The following is a 9,048-nucleotide window of genomic DNA, read 5'->3' on the forward strand; positions in this document are numbered from 1 at the left end:
ATTTCTTGATCCGGGGCTGAGAACTGCATGCACAGGGACCTCATGGCGCAACGGTAGCGCGTCTGACTCCAGATCAGAAGTTTGCGTGTTCAAATCACGTCGGGGTCACTCTTTGACATTTTTTTCCCCACCAAGTCTATATCTCTGACTTCTAAAGCAAAGCCAAAAGAAGGGCGCTTTGCATTGGCCGGGAATCGAACCCGGGCCTCCCGCGTGGCAGGCGAGAATTCTGCCACTGAACCACCAATGCTTCACTTACATAGGCTGAGCAGAGAGCCCTGCCGTAGACAGTAGTGATGAGGCCCATGCATTCGCATGGGACACCTATGAACAAAGTTTGCATGGCAAGCCTTGGACTGCCAAACGTTCACATGCTGATGGCAGGAATCAGATGCAGGAGACTGAAACTATGAATGTTTCTGCTTTTGCTAAGGACAGTGGTTTGGGGCCAGTGTTGTGCTTGTCAGAGCACGACATCAGCCTGCTCTCTGGCTGCTCCCGGGAGAAGTGGCTGACAGAAAGCACCCTCCAGACCACCAGCAATCTTGTGTTTCACAACATGCCACTGTCACTGGACTTTCCTTCTGGGAAAGCCTAGTCACTGACCTGGCCAGATTCCCTGTCCTCCCCAAAATCCTGGGGAGAAACGGGCAGAGTTCTGCGCCCTGCGCCCTCTTTCGCGTCCCTAACGCGCTCCCAACGCGCCCTACAGCCCTGGTCGGGCACAGCCCTGGTCGGGCTCATACCACTGGGGCCTCTGCCGAGGAAGAGCCCCGGAAGCCTAGGGCCAGGCCTATTGCACAGGCATCTTAGACCAGGCCATTCCGGGATTGCTGTGTTTCACGTCCTGCCCTTCAACACTCCTGGGAGGGCTTTCCCTGAGAACCCTCATGTCTCTGCCCTCCCAGGAGGCTATGGTTCTATGCAAAATAGGGGGTGCACCACGGGCCGTCCCCTTTCCTCTCTCTCGCCAATATCTTTCACCAAAGCTGAGCCCTGCAGGTAAATGTATCTATCTGGCTGAGGGGCCAGGGAGGGCCTTTGCCTGCAGTCTTATAAGCCAGAGTGCAGAGAAGGCAGCAGCTCTGGGACCGGGACTCTGCTCAAAGACATATCTAACATGCCACAGTGGAGCTGAGATGGGCAAGACACGTGTCTCACAGGCTGGCAGCACACCAAGACAGTGGCAGGAAACTATGCTAACAAGGAAAGAGAAAAGTCACGTGTCTCGTGGCCTTCCCACCATTAGACAGTAGTCTGCGCAAGAAAACATCCAACAGTGACAGGACAACCAAGCAAATGACAAACGCCGTGCTGAATAAAGTCATCTTACATGACATTTCGTACAAAGGCCCAGATCATGGGGATGATCGCGCAGCAGAAGCAGCAAGTATCAGAGCCACCGAACCTGGGGTGAGTTACACGAGGAGAAAGGGCGACATGGGGACAGGGGCTATGGGCTCAGGGAACAGCTACCACAATGCAACCTCGGGTGTGGGGATGCCACTCATTGCGGGTACTGCCCTGGGATTTCCTTTTAGAAAGAATCGCTGGTTAAAGTGTAGTGCACAAAAAAACCAACTCCTCGATTACACTATTAGATAACATCCTTTAACTGCCCCACCCACCCTGTGTGAGTCTCACCCACTTCCCGCCTGCTCCCTCTAGTCTGAGAGTTGTATCTCCACAAAAAACACACAGTGGGGCTCAATGAGCTGCTCATGTCTGACATGGACACCTAAGCAGTGCTGGATTCACAACCTGAAAGCCTGCAAAGGAAAGTGTGCTCGGCAGAAGATAAGCTGCCTGGCAACTCAGAACCTTCTTCTAAGTGAAGTAAGACATGTCACAATGGAGTCTAAGCCTACCTGTCTTATGCCAGGACCTTAGAGCTGCAGGCAGGAGCACAAAGGTAAAAACATATATTGAGTCCCAACACGCTCACTGCGGTGGTTGGTCTCTGTGGCGCAATCGGTTAGCGCGTTCGGCTGTTAACCGAAAGGTTGGTGGTTCAAGCCCACCCAGGGACGTATGCTTTTGCCTACATCAAGTCCTGAATTAAAACACAGCTGTCTGGCTTTGCTCTTAGAGCTCTCGCTTTGCCTGCGTGACATGCTCTATCTCAACATTTCTATCTTCTCTCATCTCTTCACCTCTAGTCATTTCCACCAATAGGACTGGAAACGGGACATCAAGTCCTGAAATAAAACACAGCTGTCTGGCTTTGCTCTTAGAGCTCTCGCTTTGCCTGCGTGACATGCTCTATCTCAACATTTCTATCTTCTCTCATCTCTTCACCTCTAGTCATTTCCACCAATAGGACTAGAAACGGGCCACCAAGCCTTCTACTTTAACCACAGGCGTACTGAGGGCCAATAAAATGCACAAAAGCATTTCTTGATCCGGGGCTGAGAACTGCATGCACAGGGACCTCGTGGCGCAACGGTAGCGCGTCTGACTCCAGATCAGAAGGTTGCGTGTTCAAATCACGTCGGGGTCACTCTTTGACACTTTTTTCCCCACCAAGTCTATATCTCTGACTTCTAAAGCAAAGCCAAAAGAAGGGCGCTTTGCATTGGCCGGGAATCGAACCCGGGCCTCCCGCGTGGCAGGCGAGAATTCTACCACTGAACCACCAATGCTTCACTTACATAGGCTGAGCAGAGAGCCCTGCCGTAGACAGTAGTGACGAGGCTCATGCATTCGCATGGGACACCTATGAACAAAGTTTGCATGGCAAGCCTTGGACTGCCAAACGTTCACATGCTGATGGCAGGAATCAGATGCAGGAGACTGAAACTATGAATGTTTCTGCTTTTGCTAAGGACAGTGGTTTGGGGCCAGTGTTGTGCTTGACAGAGCACGACATCAGCCTGCTCTCTGGCTGCTCCCGGGAGAAGTGGCTGACAGAAAGCACCCTCCAGACCACCAGCAATCTTGTGTTTCACAACATGCCACTGTCACTGGACTTTCCTTCTGGGAAAGCCTAGTCACTGACCTGGCCAGATTCCCTGTCCTCCCCAAAATCCTGGGGAGAAACGGGCAGAGTTCTGCGCCCTGCGCCCTCTTTCGCGTCCCTAACGCGCTCCCAACGCGCCCTACAGCCGTGGTCGGGCACAGCGCTGGTCGGGCTCATACCACTGGGGCCTCTGCCGAGGAAGAGCCCCGGAAGCCTAGGGCCAGGCCTATTGCACAGGCATCTTAGACCAGGCCATTCCGGGATTGCTGTGTTTCACGTCCTGCCCTTCAACACTCCTGGGAGGGCTTTCCCTGAGAACCCTCATGTCTCTGCCCTCCCAGGAGGCTGTGGTTCTATGCAAAATAGGGGGTGCACCACGGGCCGTCCCCTTTCCTCTCTCTCGCCAATATCTTTCACCAAAGCTGAGCCCTGCAGGTAAATGTATCTATCTGGCTGAGGGGCCAGGGAGGGCCTTTGCCTGCAGTCTTACAAGCCAGAGTGCAGAGAAGGCAGCAACTCTGGGACCGGGACTCTGCTCAAAGACATATCTAACATGCCACAGTGGAGCTGAGATGGGCAAGACACGTGTCTCACAGGCTGGCAGCACACCAAGACAGTGGCAGGAAACTATGCTAACAAGGAAAGAGAAAAGTCACGTGTCTCGTGGCCTTCCCACCATTAGACAGTAGTCTGCGCAAGAAAACATCCAACAGTGACAGGACAACCAAGCAAATGACAAACGCCGTGCTGAATAAAGTCATCTTACATGACATTTCGTACAAAGGCCCAGATCATGGGGATGATCGCGCAGCAGAAGCAGCAAGTATCAGAGCCACCGAACCTGGGGTGAGTTACACGAGGAGAAAGGGCGACATGGGGACAGGGGCTATGGGCTCAGGGAACAGCTACCACAATGCAACCTCGGGTGTGGGGATGCCACTCATTGCGGGTACTGCCCTGGGATTTCCTTTTAGAAAGAATCGCTGGTTAAAGTGTAGAGCACAAAAAACCCAACTCCTCGATTACACTATTAGATAACATCCTTTAACTGCCCCACCCACCCTGTGTGAGTCTCACCCACTTCCCGCCTGCTCCCTCTAGTCTGAGAGTTGTATCTCCACAAAAAACACACAGTGGGGCTCAATGAGCTGCTCATGTCTGACATGGACACCTAAGCAGTGCTGGATTCACAACCTGAAAGCCTGCAAAGGAAAGTGTGCCCGGCAGAAGATAAGCTGCCTGGCAACTCAGAACCTTCTTCTAAGAGAAGTAAGACATGTCACAATGGAGTCTAAGCCTACCTGTCTTATGCCAGGACCTTAGAGCTGCAGGCAGGAGCACAAAGGTAAAAACATATATTGAGTCCCAACACGCTCACTGCGGTGGTTGGTCTCTGTGGCGCAATCGGTTAGCACGTTCGGCTGTTAACCGAAAGGTTGGTGGTTCAAGCCCACCCAGGGACGTATGCTTTTGCCTACATCAAGTCCTGAATTAAAACACAGCTGTCTGGCTTTGCTCTTAGAGCTCTCGCTTTGCCTGCGTGACATGCTCTATCTCAACATTTCTATCTTCTCTCATCTCTTCACCTCTAGTCATTTCCACCAATAGGACTGGAAACGGGACATCAAGTCCTGAATTAAAACACAGCTGTCTGGCTTTGCTCTTAGAGCTCTCGCTTTGCCTGCGTGACATGCTCTATCTCAACATTTCTATCTTCTCTCATCTCTTCACCTCTAGTCATTTCCACCAATAGGACTGGAAACGGGACACCAAGCCTTCTATTTTAACCACAGGCGTACTGAGGGCCAATAAAAGGCACAGAAGCATTTCTTGATCCGGGGCTGAGAACTGCATGCACAGGGACCTCGTGGCGCAACGGTAGCGCGTCTGACTCCAGATCAGAAGGTTGTGTGTTCAAATCACGTCGGGGTCACTCTTTGACATTTTTTCCCCCACCAAGTCTATATCTCTGACTTCTAAAGCAAAGCCAAAAGAAGGGCGCTTTGCATTGGCTGGGAATCGAACCCGGGCCTTCCGCGTGGCAGGCGAGAATTCTACCACTGAAACACCAATGCTTCACTTACATAGCCTGAGCAGAGAGCCCTGCCGTAGACAGTAGTGACGAGGCCCATGCATTCGCATGGGACACCTATGAACAAAGTTTGCATGGCAAGCCTTGGACTGCCAAACGTTCACATGCTGATGGCAGGAATCAGATGCAGGAGACTGAAACTATGAATGTTTCTGCTTTTGCTAAGGACAGTGGTTTGGGGCCAGTGTTGTGCTTGACAGAGCACGACATCAGACTGCTCTCTGGCTGCTCCCGGGAGAAGTGGCTGACAGAAAGCACCCTCCAGACCACCAGCAATCTTGTGTTTCACAACATGCCACTGTCACTGGACTTTCCTTCTGGGAAAGCCTAGTCACTGACCTGGCCAGATTCCCTGTCCTCCCCAAAATCCTGGGGAGAAACGGGCAGAGTTCTGCGCCCTGCGCCCTCTTTCGCGTCCCTAACGCGCTCCCAACACGCCCTACAGCCCTGGTCGGGCACAGCGCTGGTCGGGCTCATACCACTGGGGCCTCTGCCGAGGAAGAGCCCCGGAAGCCTAGGGCCAGGCCTATTGCACAGGCATCTTAGACCAGGCCATTCCGGGATTGCTGTGTTTCACGTCCTGCCCTTCAACACTCCTGGGAGGGCTTTCCCTGAGAACCCTCATGTCTCTGCCCTCCCAGGAGGCTGTGGTTCTATGCAAAATAGGGGGTGCACCACGGGCCGTCCCCTTTCCTCTCTCTCGCCAATATCTTTCACCAAAGCTGAGCCCTGCAGGTAAATGTATCTATCTGGCTGAGGGGCCAGGGAGGGCCTTTGCCTGCAGTCTTACAAGCCAGAGTGCAGAGAAGGCAGCAACTCTGGGACCGGGACTCTGCTCAAAGACATATCTAACATGCCACAGTGGAGCTGAGATGGGCAAGACACGTGTCTCACAGGCTGGCAGCACACCAAGACAGTGGCAGGAAACTATGCTAACAAGGAAAGAGAAAAGTCACGTGTCTCGTGGCCTTCCCACCATTAGACAGTAGTCTGTGCAAGAAAACATCCAACAGTGACAGGACAACCAAGCAAATGACAAACGCCGTGCTGAATAAAGTCATCTTACATGACATTTCGTACAAAGGCCCAGATTATGGGGATGATCGCGCAGCAGAAGCAGCAAGTATCAGAGCCACCGAACCTGGGGTGAGTTACACGAGGAGAAAGGGCGACATGGGGACAGGGGCTATGGGCTCAGGGAACAGCTACCACAATGCAACCTCGGGTGTGGGGATGCCACTCATTGCGGGTACTGCCCTGGGATTTCCTTTTAGAAAGAATTGCTGGTTAAAGTGTAGAGCACAAAAAACCCAACTCCTCGATTACACTATTAGATAACATCCTTTAACTGCCCCACCCACCCTGTGTGAGTCTCACCCACTTCCCGCCTGCTCCCTCTAGTCTGAGAGTTGTATCTCCACAAAAAACACACAGTGGGGCTCAATGAGCTGCTCATGTCTGACATGGACACCTAAGCAGTGCTGGATTCACAACCTGAAAGCCTGCAAAGGAAAGTGTGCCCGGCAGAAGATAAGCTGCCTGGCAACTCAGAACCTTCTTCTAAGAGAAGTAAGACATGTCACAATGGAGTCTAAGCCTACCTGTCTTATGCCAGGACCTTAGAGCTGCAGGCAGGAGCACAAAGGTAAAAACATATATTGAGTCCCAACACGCTCACTGCAGTGGTTGGTCTCTGTGGCGCAATCGGTTAGCGCGTTCGGCTGTTAACCGAAAGGTTGGTGGTTCAATCCCACCCAGGGACGTATGCTTTTGCCTACATCAAGTCCTGAATTAAAACACAGCTGTCTGGCTTTGCTCTTAGAGCTCTCGCTTTGCCTGCGTGACATGCTCTATCTCAACATTTCTATCTTCTCTCATCTCTTCACCTCTAGTCATTTCCACCAATAGGACTGGAAACGGGACATCAAGTCCTGAATTAAAACACAGCTGTCTGGCTTTGCTCTTAGAGCTCTCGCTTTGCCTGCGTGACATGCTCTATCTCAACATTTCTATCTTCTCTCATCTCTTCACCTCTAGTCATTTCCACCAATAGGACTGGAAACGGGACACCAAGCCTTCTACTTTAACCACAGGCGTACTGAGGGCCAATAAAAGGCACAGAAGCATTTCTTGATCCGGGGCTGAGAACTGCGTGCACAGGGACCTCGTGGGGCACCGGTAGCGCGTCTGACTCCAGATCAGAAGGTTGTGTGTTCAAATCACGTCGGGATCACTCTTTGACATTTTTTTCCCCACCAAGTCTATATCTCTGACTTCTAAAGCAAAGCCAAAAGAAGGGCGCTTTGCATTGGCCGGGAATCGAACCCGGGCCTCCCGCGTGGCAGGCGAGAATTCTACCACTGAACCACCAATGCTTCACTTACATAGCCTGAGCAGAGAGCCCTGCCGTAGACAGTAGTGACGAGGCCCATGCATTCGCATGGGACACCTATGAACAAAGTTTGCATGGCAAGCCTTGGACTGCCAAACGTTCACATGCTGATGGCAGGAATCAGATGCAGGAGACTGAAACTATGAATGTTTCTGCTTTTGCTAAGGACAGTGGTTTGGGGCCAGTGTTGTGCTTGACAGAGCACGACATCAGCCTGCTCTCTGGCTGCTCCCGGGAGAAGTGGCTGACAGAAAGCACCCTCCAGACCACCAGCAATCTTGTGTTTCACAACATGCCACTGTCACTGGACTTTCCTTCTGGGAAAGCCTAGTCACTGACCTGGCCAGATTCCCTGTCCTCCCCAAAATCCTGGGGAGAAACGGGCAGAGTTCTGCGCCCTCTTTCGCGTCCCTAACGCGCTCCCAACGCGCCCTACAGCCCTGGTCGGGCACAGCGCTGGTCGGGCTCATACCACTGGGGCCTCTGCCGAGGAAGAGCCCCGGAAGCCTAGGGCCAGGCCTATTGCACAGGCATTTTAGACCAGGCCATTCCGGGATTGCTGTGTTTCACGTCCTGCCCTTCAACACTCCTGGGAGGGCTTTCCCTGAGAACCCTCATGTCTCTGCCCTCCCAGGAGGCTGTGGTTCTATGCAAAATAGGGGGTGCACCACGGGCCGTCCCCTTTCCTCTCTCTCGCCAATATCTTTCACCAAAGCTGAGCCCTGCAGGTAAATGTATCTATCTGGCTGAGGGGCCAGGGAGGGCCTTTGCCTGCAGTCTTACAAGCCAGAGTGCAGAGAAGGCAGCAACTTTGGGACCGGGACTCTGCTCAAAGACATATCTAACATGCCACAGTGGAGCTGAGATGGGCAAGACACGTGTCTCACAGGCTGGCAGCACACCAAGACAGTGGCAGGAAACTATGCTAACAAGGAAAGAGAAAAGTCACGTGTCTCGTGGCCTTCCCACCATTAGACAGTAGTCTGCGCAAGAAAACATCCAACAGTGACAGGACAACCAAGCAAATGACAAACGCCGTGCTGAATAAAGTCATCTTACATGACATTTCGTACAAAGGCCCAGATCATGGGGATGATCGCGCAGCAGAAGCAGCAAGTATCAGAGCCACCGAACCTGGGGTGAGTTACACGAGGAGAAAGGGCGACATGGGGACAGGGGCTATGGGCTCAGGGAACAGCTACCACAATGCAACCTCGGGTGTGGGGATGCCACTCATTGCGGGTACTGCCCTGGGATTTCCTTTTAGAAAGAATCGCTGGTTAAAGTGTAGAGCACAAAAAACCCAACTCCTCGATTACACTATTAGATAACATCCTTTAACTGCCCCACCCACCCTGTGTGAGTCTCACCCACTTCCCGCCTGCTCCCTCTAGTCTGAGAGTTGTATCTCCACAAAAAACACACAGTGGGGCTCAATGAGCTGCTCATGTCTGACATGGACACCTAAGCAGTGCTGGATTCACAACCTGAAAGCCTGCAAAGGAAAGTGTGCCCGGCAGAAGATAAGCTGCCTGGCAACTCAGAACCTTTTTCTAAGAGAAGTAAGACATGTCACAATGGAGTCTAAGCCTACCTGTCTTATGC

The 9,048-nt window shown here is 52.4% G+C and overlaps 4 non-coding genes across 4 annotated transcripts; 2 read left to right on the forward strand and 2 right to left on the reverse strand.

Moving 5' to 3' along the window:
- Window positions 1-1,956: 1,956 nt before the first annotated feature.
- Window positions 1,957-2,030, forward strand: TRNAN-GUU (transfer RNA asparagine (anticodon GUU)). The gene has a single exon. It is a non-coding gene; the product is annotated as a tRNA-Asn (tRNA).
- A 541-nt stretch (window positions 2,031-2,571) lies between these two features.
- TRNAG-GCC (transfer RNA glycine (anticodon GCC)) lies at window positions 2,572-2,642 on the reverse strand. The gene has a single exon. It is a non-coding gene; the product is annotated as a tRNA-Gly (tRNA).
- Window positions 2,643-6,740: 4,098 nt separating this feature from the next.
- TRNAN-GUU (transfer RNA asparagine (anticodon GUU)) lies at window positions 6,741-6,814 on the forward strand. The gene has a single exon. It is a non-coding gene; the product is annotated as a tRNA-Asn (tRNA).
- A 541-nt stretch (window positions 6,815-7,355) lies between these two features.
- TRNAG-GCC (transfer RNA glycine (anticodon GCC)) lies at window positions 7,356-7,426 on the reverse strand. Its single transcript has one exon. It is a non-coding gene; the product is annotated as a tRNA-Gly (tRNA).
- Window positions 7,427-9,048: the final 1,622 nt, after the last annotated feature.

This window comes from Pleurodeles waltl, chromosome 4_1, assembly GCF_031143425.1.
Source record: "Pleurodeles waltl isolate 20211129_DDA chromosome 4_1, aPleWal1.hap1.20221129, whole genome shotgun sequence".
Taxonomy (NCBI): Eukaryota; Metazoa; Chordata; class Amphibia; order Caudata; family Salamandridae; genus Pleurodeles; species Pleurodeles waltl.